Source organism: Chrysemys picta, chromosome 1 (assembly GCF_011386835.1).
Source record: "Chrysemys picta bellii isolate R12L10 chromosome 1, ASM1138683v2, whole genome shotgun sequence".
NCBI lineage: Eukaryota > Metazoa > Chordata > Testudines > Emydidae > Chrysemys > Chrysemys picta.
In genome coordinates, this window is record NC_088791.1 from 143379000 (window position 1) to 143392058 (window position 13059).

Consider the following 13059-nt stretch of genomic DNA (forward strand, 5'->3'; position numbering starts at 1 on the left):
GCCAGAGCCGCCGGGGCCGGGGCCTGAGCCAGAGCCGCCGGGGCCTGAGCCAGAGGTGTTCGGGCTGGGGCTGGGCCAGCGCCCCAGGGCCCGAGCCGGGGCCGGGGGTGCTCGGCTGGGGTCGGAGCCGTGGGGCCGTGCTGGGGGTGCTCGTCCGGAACTGGGGCCGCTGTCCCATGCCGGGCTGGAGCCAGAGCCACCGGGGCCGCTCGGCCAGGGCCAGACTGGGCCGCGCTGCGCCTCCCAGGAGCCCTCCTCGCGCCCCCCACCCCTTACCTGTTGCTGCCGCCGCCTGCCCCTTTTCAGACTTCCCGCGAAAGCAGGGGAGGGGGAGGAACAGGGGGCGGAGCATTCAGGGGAGGGGAGGAGGGGGAAGTGAGCTGGGGGCGGAGTGGACAGCTGCGGGGCCCTCTTAGGCGCGGGGCCCAATTCAGCCGAATCGGCTGAATCGGCTTAAAGCCGGCCCTGTTTACAAGCATCAACTGGGAAACATTCAGGTTGAATCCATCCCTGCTCAGTGTCAGTGACTGTCCAGACACTACCAGAGTGCAGCTAGTACCAGCGTCCAAGGTGCTATTTCCATGATCTCTAATGTACACTATTTCACAGCCCTAATGTTCCTGTTACACAAGCTGTGACTCTTGCGTTCTGCTGTTCAGGGGACTGGACTGATTCAGTCTGTTCTGGTCACTGTTCAATGTGCCTCTTAAGCCCCAGCCCCCATAGTCCATCTGTCACCTAGGAATTGTGCCACAAACCCAGTTTGCTCCTGCAGATCTGCCAAATTCTACTACCTCTTCCCCCACAGTTCTTTCTGTTCCTTTGATCCAGACTCTGTGCTTCCTTGAAGGTTCTCCACTTCTAAGTTCTCCTCCTACTTAATTGGCCCCATCCGCTCCTGGCTGTTCACTTCCTTTGCCTCCATTCTCATGATCCCCTCCCTTCTTAACTTCTCTTTGTTTTCCGGTACTTCCTCTCTTAATACAAGCCTGCTCCTCTTCCCCAATCTCAAACAGCCATCCCTCCACCTCCGCTGCCACTCCAGTTGCTGCCTCAGACATAGGGCCCTACTAAATTCACGGTCCATTTTGGTCAATTTTATGGTCATTGGATTTTAAAAATCATAAATTTCGTGATTTCAGATATTTAAACCTGAAATTTTACGGTGTTGTAATTGTAGGAATTCTGACCCAAAAAGGAGTCGTGAGGAGGGGGCTCACAAGGTTATTATAGGGGGAGTGCAGTACTGCTACTCTTACTTCAGCTGCTGGCTGGGATCCCAGCTCTGAAGGCAGAGCCGCTGTCAGCAGCAGCACAAAAGGAAGAATGGCATGGTATGATATTTCCACCCTTACTTCTGTGCTGCTGCCTGTAGAGCTGGACCCTCAGTCAGCAGCCGCCACTCTCCGGCTGCCCAACTCTGAAAGCAGCAGCGCAGAAGTCAGGGTGGCATGGTATGGTATTACCACCCTGACTTCTGCGCTGCTGCTGGCGGGGTGCTGCTTTCAGAGCTGGGCACCCAGCCAGCAGCTGCCACTCTCAGGCCACCCAGCTCTGAAGTCAGTGCAGAAGTAAGGGTGGCAATATCGCACCCCCTCCTAAAATAATCTTGCAACCCCCCTGCAAATCCCTTTTGGGTCAGGACCCCCAGTTTTAGAAACACTGGTCTCCTCCATGAAATCTGTATAGTATGGGGTAAAAGCACACAAAAGACCAGATTTCACGGGGGCAGACCAGATTTCATGGTTCATGATGCGTTTTTCATGGCCGTGAATTTGGTAGGGCCCTACTCACACTCTGTCTTGCCTCTGTTCACACTGTTTCAACCGCCATTTACCTTGTTGGCTCACAGATCAACCTCTCTGCTCCCACGCTGACTCCCTGACTATGTCCTATGGGGAAATGGATTAGATGCTATCTGATGGGGCTTTTCCATCTCTTGGGCAAACTCCTGGAGCATCTGTAGGGAACAATCCTGCTTTGGGTCCCTTTTCCTCACGGGATTTTGCCTGACTCCACACCATGTGGTGAAGGGGCTCATCCCATTGATTCAGCATTTACTCACAGTCGCTATGCTTATATCATGAGGGGGTTTCTTCATAGGACATTTCAGACCCTTTGTAATCTATCACATGCTTTGGCGCATGCCCTCCAGCTCTAAATCCTGCAGAAAACCCTGGAGAGACGTCACTAGATATGCTCTTACATTCAATTGCTAATGGTTTAAGGACCTTGTAAGGTAATCTGTAAAATTGGTTCGGGGGGGGGGGGAGGCTTGTGTGCTTTTTCTTCCCCTCCCCTTCCCTTTTATTCTGATGGATTAAAAAGACCTGGAAGGCTTTTGTTTGTGTTTAATTTTTTTCCAGCCTGACTTTTATAATAACAATTCAGGTCTTTTCTACTTTCTTTTTCCTGGATGGCGCTATGGAGGATTGGAGAATGTGTATTCTTATGAAATCAGATTAATTAAGAGGAGAAAGTTTTACACAGCTTGAATAAAAAAATCTGTTTTTTAACACCTAACAATATAAAATGCCTAACAAATAGTTTGGAGAAAACCTCTTTTTGTTAAAGATGCAACACTCTGACTCTTCAATGACCCACTCAGAGAACTCCGACTCCATGTATCTGTGTCCTCTAAGGAGCTGGCAGCAAAAAGTAGGGAAGATGAGATTTGGCATTCCTGATAGTTCTAAGATTAAAAATTAAGCAGAGCCCCACTCACTCCTTCCTACTTAAAAAAGTTCTTTCAGGACTCTCTATTCTCCATAAAGAAGCAAAATAATGGCACAAATTCCATTTTTTCCCTTTGCAGTTCACCTGCATGGGCTTTTGCTCAACTCCTCATCTGGCAGTGCTGAGCAAGATAGAAGGAGCAGGAAACCAACAGACCAGAGCCTCATCTTGCTCTAATCCCTGCATGAGATGCACCTTGTTCTAGGAATGGCAAAGAAATCAAAAGGTCATCCCAGTACACAATTCCTCCTGAGTATTCCAGGGTCTCTATTCTCAGTCTGTTTATTTACATAGCACCCACTGCCTGGTGCCTGCCAGGGATAAGTCCCACAGTCCTCCTGTCAGAGGTGGGCATTATTCTGCTTTCTTCTCATGGAGAATCTGTGAATCTTGCAGATTATATGATTTTTCCCTTGAAATGCCCCACTCCCTGCACACACACACACCATGTTCCCAGGGAAGGTGGTTTTTGCCACACTGAATTTTAGTCTTTTCTCCCCTTCTTGTGATTAGTGCTTGTGATTTCTTTCATTATGAAATTGTGGCTAAATCACTTTACTCTGGGACCACAAGCCCTACTTTGTACTAATCATATTTGGTATCACAAGGCAGACCTGTGGAGGTTCTGTGAATTTAGTGATGATGTCTCAGAGTTTCTTAACATATTTCACTTCAAATTTAACCCGACCTTTGAATTTCCTGGTTTGTAATGCCTGATTTTGGGATAATTACCCCATCCCTTTAACATAGTTTACCCTAAATTACTGATACGTACTCTCAGCCCAGGTCTACACTACGAGTTTAGGTCGAATTTAGCAGCATTAGATCGATTTAACCCTGCACCCGTCCACACGATGAAGCCATTTTTGTCGACTTAAAGGGCTCTTAAAATCGATTTCTGTACTCCTCCCCGATGAGGGGATTAGCACTGAAATCGACATCGTTGGGTTGAATTTGGGGTAATGTGGACGCAATTCGATGGTATTGGCCTCCGGGAGCTATCCCAGAGTGCTCCATTGTGACCTCTCTGGGCAGCACTCTCAACTCAGATGCACTGGCCAGGTAGACAAGAAAAGCCCTGCGAACTTTTGAATTTCACTTCCTGTTTGGCCAGTGTGGCGAGCTGATCAGCACAGGTGACTGTGCAGAGCTCATCAGCAGAGGTGACCATGGAGTCCCAGAAGCGTAAAAGAGCTCCAGTATGGACCGAACAGGAGGTACTGGATCTGATCGCTGTATGGGGAGACGAATTCGTGCTATCAGAACTCCGTTCCAAAAGACCAAATGCCAAAATATTTGAAAAAATCTCCAAGGGCATGAAGGACAGAGGCTACAACAGGGACCCGCAGCAGTGCCACATGAAACTTAAGGAGCTCAAGCAAGCCTGCCAAAAAAACAAAGAGGCAAACGGCTGCTCCGGGTCAGATCCCCAGACATGCCACTTCTATGATGAGCTGCATGCAATTCTAGGGGGTGCCCCCACCACTACCCCACCCCTGTTTGTGGACTCTTGCAAGGGGGGCTTCTCACGCAACAGGGATGGGGATTTTGGGAACGAGGAAGATGAGGAGGAGGAGGAGGAAGAGGAGGAGGGTAGCGCACAGCAGGCAAGCAGAGAAAGCGTTCTCCCCGACAGCCAGGAACCTTGGAGCCAATACCCTCCCAACCCTCCCAAGGCGGGCTCCTGGACCTTGAAGGCGGAGAAGGCACCTCTGATGAGTATACCTTTGTAAATATAATACATGGTTTAAAAGCAAACATGTTTAATGATTAATTTGCCCTGAAGACTTGGGATGCATTCGCGGCCAGTACAGCTACTGGAATGCATTCAAGCAACATCCGTTCTTTATCTCTCTGTGTTATCCTCAGGAGAGTGATATCATTCATGGTCACCTGGTTGAAATAGGGGAATTTTATTAAGGGGACATTCAGATGCAAAATGCAACCTTGTACCGAAAGCACATGTGCTATGTAATGTTAACAGCTTAGTTCACCGTGAAAGAGTCTACCCATTGTTCTCTAAAAAAATGTCTTTTTAAGTACTACTGTCATAACTATAAAGGGAAGGGTAACAGCCGTCCTGTGTACAGTACTATAAAATCCCTCCTGGCCAGAGACTCCAAAATCCTTTTCCCTGTAAAGGGTTAAGAAGGTCAGGTAACCTGGCTGGCATCTGACCCAAAGGACCAATAAGGGGACAAGATACTTTCAAATCTTGGCGGGGGGAAGGCTTTTGTTTGTTCTCTTTGTTTGGGAGTTCGTTTGCTCTTGGGACTGAGAGGGACCAGACATCAATCCAGGTTCTCCACATCTTTCTAAACAAGTCTCTCCTATTTCAAACTTGTAAGTAAATAGCCAGGCAAGGCGTCTTAGTTTTACTTTGTTTTCTCAACTTGTAAATGTACCTTTTACTAGAGTGTTTATCTTTGTTTGCTGTACTTTGAACCTAGACTAGAGGGGAGTCCTCTGAGCTCTTTAAGTTTGATTACCCTGTAAAGTTATTTTCCATACTGATTTTACAGAGATGATTTTTACCTTTTTCTTTAATTAAAAGCCTTCTTTTTAAGAACCTGATTGATTTTTCCTTGTTTTTAGATCCAAGGGGGTTGGATCTGTATTCACCGGGAGTTGGTGGGAGGAAGGAGGGGAATGGTTAATTTCTCCTTGTTTTAAGATCCAAGGGGTTTGGATCTGTATTCACCAGGGAATTGGTGAAAGGTTTCTCAAGGCTCCCCAGGGAAGGGAATTAGCTTGAGGTGGTGGCAGCGGACTAGAGCTAAGCTGGTAGTTAAGCTTAGAAGTCTTCATGCAGGCCCCCACATTGTACCCTAAAGTTCAAAGTGGGGATACAGCCTTAACAACTACTCTCCCTTTTTTTTCCTCCCGCAGATTCAAATGTTTCAACGCTCCCCCTATCATCTCTGTCCGAGAGGCTAGTGCAGATAAGAAGGCGAAAAAAACGCACTTGCGTTGAAATGTCCTCCCACACTGAAAGAGCTCAGCAAAATGCGTGGAGGCAGACAATGTCAGAGTCCAGGAAAGCACAAAATGAACGTGAGGACAGGAGGGATGCGCGAGAGGCGAGGTGGCGGGAGCAAGATGATAGGTGGCGGCAGCATGATGAGAGGAGGCAGGATGCAATGCCGAGGCTACTGGAGGATCAAAATGATATGCTCCAGGGTATGGTTGAGCTGCAGGAAAGGCAGCAGGAGCACAGACCGCCGCTGCAGCCCCTGTGTAACCGACCGCCTTCCTCCCAAGTTCCATATCCTCTTCACCCAGACACCCAAGAACTCGGGGGGAGGGGCCTCCGGGCACCCAACCACTCCACCCCAGAGGACTGCCCAAGCAACAGAAGGCTGGCATTCAATAAGTTTTGAAGTGCAGTGTGGCCTTGTCCTTCCCTTCTCCCCTCCTCCCCCACCTCTCCCTGGCTACCTTGGCAGTTATCCCCCTATTTGTGTGATGAATTAATAAAGAATGCATGGATTTGAAACAACAATGACTTTATTGCCTCTGCAAACAGTGATCGAAGAGGGGAGGTCTCGGTTGGTTTACAGGAAAGTAGAGTGAACCAAGGGAGCGGGTTTTCATCAAGGAGAAACAAACAGAACTTTCACACCATAGCCTGGCCAGTCATGAAACTGGTTTTCAAGCTTCTCTGATGCGCAGCACACCCTGCTGTGCTCTTCTAACCACTCTGGTGTCTGGCTGTGCGTAATCAGCGGCCAGGTGATTTGCCTCAACCTCCCACCCCGCCATAAACGTCTTCCCCCTTACTCTCACAGATATTGTTGAGCACACAGCAAGCAGTAATAACAATGGGAATATTGGTTTCGCTGAGGTCTAAGCGAGTCAGTAAACTGCGCCAGCGTGCTTTTAAACGTCCAAATGCACATTCTACCACCATTCTGCACTTGCTCAGCCTATAGTTGAACAGCTCCTGACTACTGTCCAGGGTGCCTGTGTATGGCTTCATGATCCATGGCATTAAGGGTTAGGCTGGGTCCCCAAGGATAACTATAGGCATTTCAACATCCCCAACGGTTATTATCTGGTCTGGAAAGTAAGTCCCTTGCTGCAGCTGTTCAGACAGACCAGAGTTCCTGAAGATGCGAGCGCCATGTACCTTTCCCAGCCATCCCACGTTGATGTTGGTGAAATGTCCCTTGTGATCCATCAGTGCTTGCAGCACCATTGAAAAGTACCCCTTTCGGTTTATGTACTGGCTGCCAAGGTGGTCCGGTCCCAAGATAGGGACCATACCACTGCAAGCATGGAGCCCGCTCAGATCACTGCGGCAGTTATGAGCATTGTAAACACCTTGCGCATTATCCTCCAGTATGTGCAGAACCAGAATCTGCAAAAGCAGGTGAGGAGGCGACGGCAGCACGGTGACAAGAGTGATGAGGACATGGACACAGACTTCTCTCAAAGTACAGGCCCCGGCAATTTGGACATCCTGATGGCAATGGGGCAGGCTCATGCCATGGAACGCTGATTCTGGGCCCGGAAAACAAGCACAGACTGGTGGGACCGCATAGTGTTGCAAGTCTGGGATGATTCCCAGTGGCTGCGAAACTTTTGCATGCGTTCCATCTATCACCCCACCACAGTTAGGGAATCCCATTGCAGCATCCACTATGACCTGCACATTTCCCAGAGTCACTATCCTTGATAGCAACAGCTCAGTGATTGCGTTGGCTACTTGGATCACAGCAGCCCCCACAGTAGATTTGCCCACTCCAAATTGATTCCTGACTGACCAGTAGCTGTCTGGCATTGCAAGCTCCCAGAGAGCTATCGCCACTCGCTTGTGTACTGTGAGGGCTGCTCTCATCTTGGTATTCTTGTGCTTCAGGGCAGGGGAAAGCAAGTCACAAAGTTCCATGAAAGTGCCCTTATGCATGCAAAAGTTTCGCAGCCACTGGGAATCATCCCAGTGACTTGCTGTCCCCTGCCCTGAAACGCCAGAATACCAAGATGAGAGCAGCCCTCACAGTTGAGAAGCGCGTGGCAATAGCCCTGTGGAAGCTTGCAACGCCAGACAGCTACCGGTCAGTCGGGAATCAATTTGGAGTGGGCAAATCTACTGTGGGGGCTGCTGTGATGCAAGTAGCCAAAGCAATCACTCAGGTGCTGCTACGAAAGTTAGTGACTCTGGGAAATGTGCAGGCTATAGTGGATGGTTTTGCTGCAATGGGATTCCCTAACTGTGGTGGGGTGATAGACGGAACCCATATCCCTATCTTGGCACCGGAGCACCAAGCCACCGAGTACATAAACCGCAAGGGGTACTTTTCAATGGTGCTGCAAGCACTTGTGGATCACAAGGGACGTTTCACCAACATCAACGCGGGCTGGGCGGGAAGGGTTCATGACGCTCGCGTCTTCAGGAACACTACTCTGTTTAAAGGGCTGCAGCAAGGGACTTACTTTCCGGACCAGAAAATAACCGTTGGGGATGTTGAGATGCCAATAGTTATTCTTGGGGACCCAGCCTACCCCTTAATGCCATGGCTCATGAAGCCGTACACAGGCAGCCTGGACAGGAGTCAGGAGCTGTTTAACTACAGGCTAAGCAAGTGCAGAATGGTGGTAGAATGTGCATTTGGCCGTTTAAAAGGTCGCTGGCGATCATTATTGACTCGCTCTGACCTCAGCCAAAGAAATCTCCCCATTGTTATTTCTGCTTGCTGTGTGCTCCACAATCTCTGTGAAAGTAAGGGGGAGACCTTTATGGCGGGGTGGGAGGCTGAGGCAAATCGCCTGGCTGCTGATTACGCGCAGCCAGACACCAGGGCGATTAGAAGAGCACACCAGGAAGCGCTGTGCATCAGAGAAGCTTTAAAAACCAGTTTCATGACTGGCCAGGCTACAGTGTGAAATATCTGTTTGTTTCTCCTTCATGAAAACCCGCCCCCTTTATTGACTGATTTTCTGTAAGGAACCCACCCTCCCCCTTCCCCCAGCTTTCTTTCAAACCAAATAAAGTCACTATCATTTAAAAATCATTTATTCTTTATTAATAGATTAGAAAAAGAAGGAGGGAACCCGGGTGGTATTTGGGAGGAGGATTGCTGGGAAGGAAAAAGCCACAAAGAAAAGGTTAAAAAAATGACAGCCTTTTGCTTGGGCTGTCTACTGGGGTGGAATGGGAAGGTGTACGGAGCCTCCCCCCCCGCGTTCTTACACGTCTGGGTGAGGAGGATACGGAACATGGGGAGGGTGGAACAGGGGCTGAAGCGGCAGTCTGTTTTCCAGCAGCCGTTCCTGAAGCTCCACCAGACGCCGGAGCATGTCTGTTTGCTCACGCAGCAGCCCCAGCGTTGCATCCTGCCTCCTCTGGTCTTCCTGCCGCCACCTCTCATCTCGAGCGTCTCTCCTCTCCTCACGTTGGTCCCTCATGTCCTCACGTTGGTCCCTCCTGTCCTCACGTTCACTGGCTTCTTTCCTATACTTTGAAACCGTTTCCTTCCACTCATTCAGATGAGCTCTGTCACTGCGGCTGGATTCCATAATTTCAGAAAACATCTCGTCTCACGTTCTCTTCTTACGACACCTTATCTGTGATAACCTTCGGGATGGAGGAGGGAGGCTTGAGGAATTTGCAGCTGCTGTAGGGAGGGGAAAAAAGAGAGACTTGTTTAAAAAGCTACATTTTGCAGAACAATGCTTATACTCTTTCACGGTGACCAACACTATTCACATTACATAGCACATGTGATTTCTGTGCAAGGTCGCATTTTGCCTCTTAATGCTGAGTGCCTGTGCCTTTGCTGCTAGAGATCACAGGTCTGGGCAACAGAATTCGGCTTGCATGCGGCCATGGTAAGCCATTGTTTTACAGCTTCTGCGCCCTCCTTTCCCACATACCAAGCATAGCCTGTAGAGTGCTGCGGTTTTTCTGTTAACATTCAGCAGCAGCAGAAAACAAACTAACCACCCCCCCCTCTCGCCATGAATTCTCTGGGATGATCGCTGTACCCCTCCCCCCCACCGCGTGGCTGGTATCAGGGAAGATCCCTGCAGGCACCAAACTAACCACACACACCCCCGCCGCCGCCCCACTCCCGCCATGAATTCTCTGGGATGATCACGGTACCCCTCCCCCCACCGCGTGGCTGGTAACAGGGAAGATTCCTGCTAGCCAAACGCGAAAAACTCAGGGCCAATTTCCCATCTGCGCTTGGCTAACTGCAGGGAAGGATTTATTTTCCGCCACAGGCAAACAGCCCAGTCGGAACGGCCACCTCTGTCCCCTTAATTAAGTTCCCGTATTTCAACCAGGTTACCAGGAGTGATATCACTCTCCTGAGGATTACACAGCAAGATAAAGAACGGATGTTGCTTGAATGCCAGCAAACACCGGGACCATACGCTGCCAGGCTTTGTCAGGCAATGATACCAGATTACTTGCTGCAAGCATGGCGTGGTCAAGTGTCCTACCATGGAGGAGGGAATAAGGATGCACTGCCCAGAAACCTTGTGGCAAGGCTTTTGGAGTACCTCCAGGAGAGCTTCATGGAGATGTCCCTGGAGGATTTCCGCTCCATCCCCAGACACGTTAACAGACTTTTCCAGTAGCTGAACTGACCGCGAATGCATCCCAAGTCCTCAGGGCAAAGTAATCATTAAAAACCGTTTGCTTTTAAAACAAGTTTTATATTTTAAAAGGTAAACTCACCTGAGGTCCCTTCCATGGGTCAGAGTCTTGGGTACTGGCTTGGGAGGGTACTTCAGTCAGGGTGAGAAAAAGATCCTGGCTGTTGGGGAGAACGGAATGCTGTGTGCTCTCTGCAAGCTCATCCTCATCCTCCTCCTCCTCCTCTCCCCCATCGGCAGAATCCTCAGGCGTCGCTGATGAGACTATCCCCGACCCAGAATCCACGATCACAGGTGGGATTGTGGTGGCAGCCCCCCCTAGAATTGCATGCAGCTCGGCGTAGAAGCGGCATGTCCGCGGCTCTGACCCGGAGCGACCGTTTGCCTCCTTTGTTTTTTGATAGGCTTGTCTGAGCTCCTTGACTTTCACGCGGCACTGCTCAGAGTCCCTATTGTGGCCTCTCTCCATTATGCCCTTGGAAATTTTTTCAAAAGTTTTTGCATTTCGTCTTTTAGAACGAAGTTCTGCAAGCACTGAATCCTCTCCCCATACAGCGATCAGATCCAGTACCTCCCTCATGGTCCATGCTGGTGCTCTTTTTCGATTATCAGCCTGCATGGTTACCTGTGCTGATGAGCTATCTGTGGTTACCTGTGCTCTCCACGCTGGGCAAACAGGAAATGAAATTCAAATGTTCGCGGGGCTTTTCCTGTCTACCTGGCCAGTGCATCCGAGTTTAGATTGCTGTCCAGAGCGGTCACAATGATGCACTGTGGGATAGCTCCCGGAGGCCAATACCATCGAATTGCGGCCACACTATCCCTAATTCGAAATGTTAAAATCGATTTTGGCGCTACTCCGCTCGTCGGGGTGGAGTACAGAAATCGATTTAAAGGGCCCTTTACATCGAAATAAATAGCGTCGTTGTGTGGACGGTTGCAGGGTAAATTCGAATTAAAGCTGATAAATCCGAATTAAAGTCGTAGTGTAGACCAGGCCTATGTCCATGTCAATTTCCTCATCACTCTCTTCGCCGCGCTGCAATCGCCTCCTCGGCTGGTCCGGGTTTCGCCTTGGCATGTCCTGGCTCTGCATATACTCCAGGACAATGCGCGTGGTGTTCATAGTGCTCATAATTGCCGCGGTGATCTGAGCGGGCTCCATGATCCCAGTGCTAGCTATGGCGCCTGGTCAGAAAAAAGGCGCGAAACTAGTATCTGATGGACCAGGAGAAGGAGGGAGGGCGGGAGGGAGGGAGGGCCGAGTGACGACATGGCGTACAGGTACAGGAACAGGGAATTAAAATCAAGAAAGGTGGCTGTGCATCAGGGAGAAACACAAACAACTGTCACACAGAATGGTCCCCCCAAAGATTAAACTGAAAACCCTGGGCTTAGCAGGCCGTTGATTTCACGGAGGAAGGGGAAGCAAATGAATACAGAACAAATCTATTTTTTACATCTTAAGCTGGCAGCCGACGGTGCAGCATGAGTGATAGCCTCTGGAGTACAATGACGACGGATACCAGTCGTAATATACCATCGTCTACCAAAAGGCAAGGGGCTGCTGCTGTGTAGCAAAGATCGCCCTCGGCCTCTTCTGGGTGCTTAGCAGACAATACTGGGCAATTGGCAGAAAATAGTATACTACGACTGATAGCCATCATCATCGAGACAGTAGCATGTCTGCCCAGGTGCCCATGATTGACAGCCACTGCAGTATGACGACGACGGATACCAGTCATAATATACCATCTCCTACCAAAGGGCAAGGGGCTGGTGCAATGCAGCCCTACGGCTGCCAGCCCCACGGCTATTACTCATGCTACACCGTCTACCGCCAAAAGGCAGTTAGCAGCTTTACATCTTAAGACGACGGTGCAGCGTGACTGATAGCCCTCGGCATCTTTCTGGGTGCTTGGCAGCAAATACTGGGCGCTTGGCAGTTAGTGTATTACGATGGCCTTCAGGCCTATTGCACAATCTGCTGCTCAGGGAAGACTCTGCTAATGTGCGAAGAGCCAACTTGTAATAGGACGGTTACCAGTCATAATACACCATCTACTGCCAAAAGGCAAGGGGCTGGTGCAATGCAGCCCCACGGCTGCCAGCACCCAGATCGCCGATGAAGGCTACCAGTCTATTGCACCGTCTACCGCCAAAAGGCAATTAGCAGCTGCTGCTGTGTAGCAATGCAGTCCCACGTCTGCCGGCACCCAGAGGACATATGGTGACGGTGAGCTGAGCGGGCTCCATGCTTGCCGTGGTATGTTGTCTGCACAGGTAACCCAGGTAAAAAGGCGCGAATCTATTGTCTGCCGTTGCTGTGACGGGGGGGAGGGGCCTGACGACATGTACCCAGAACCTCCCGCAACACTGTTTTGCATCATCCGGGCATTGGGATCTCAACCCAGAATTCCAAGGGGCGGCGGAGACTGCGGGAACTGTGGGATAGCTACCCATAGTGCAATGCTCCGGAAGTCGACGCTAGCCTCGTACTGTCGATGCGGTCCGCCGACTAGAGCACTTAGAGCATTTTATGTGGGGACACACACAATCGGCTGTATACAACCGATTTCTATAAAACTGGCTTCTATAAATTCGAACTAATTTCGTAGTGTAGACATACCCTAAGAGGTGCTGTAAAGTCTTGGAGTTCACCTGAAGGTGCGCTGCCTCCTATTTCTTTCTCCAGACCCCTGAGTAAAGTGCACAAAC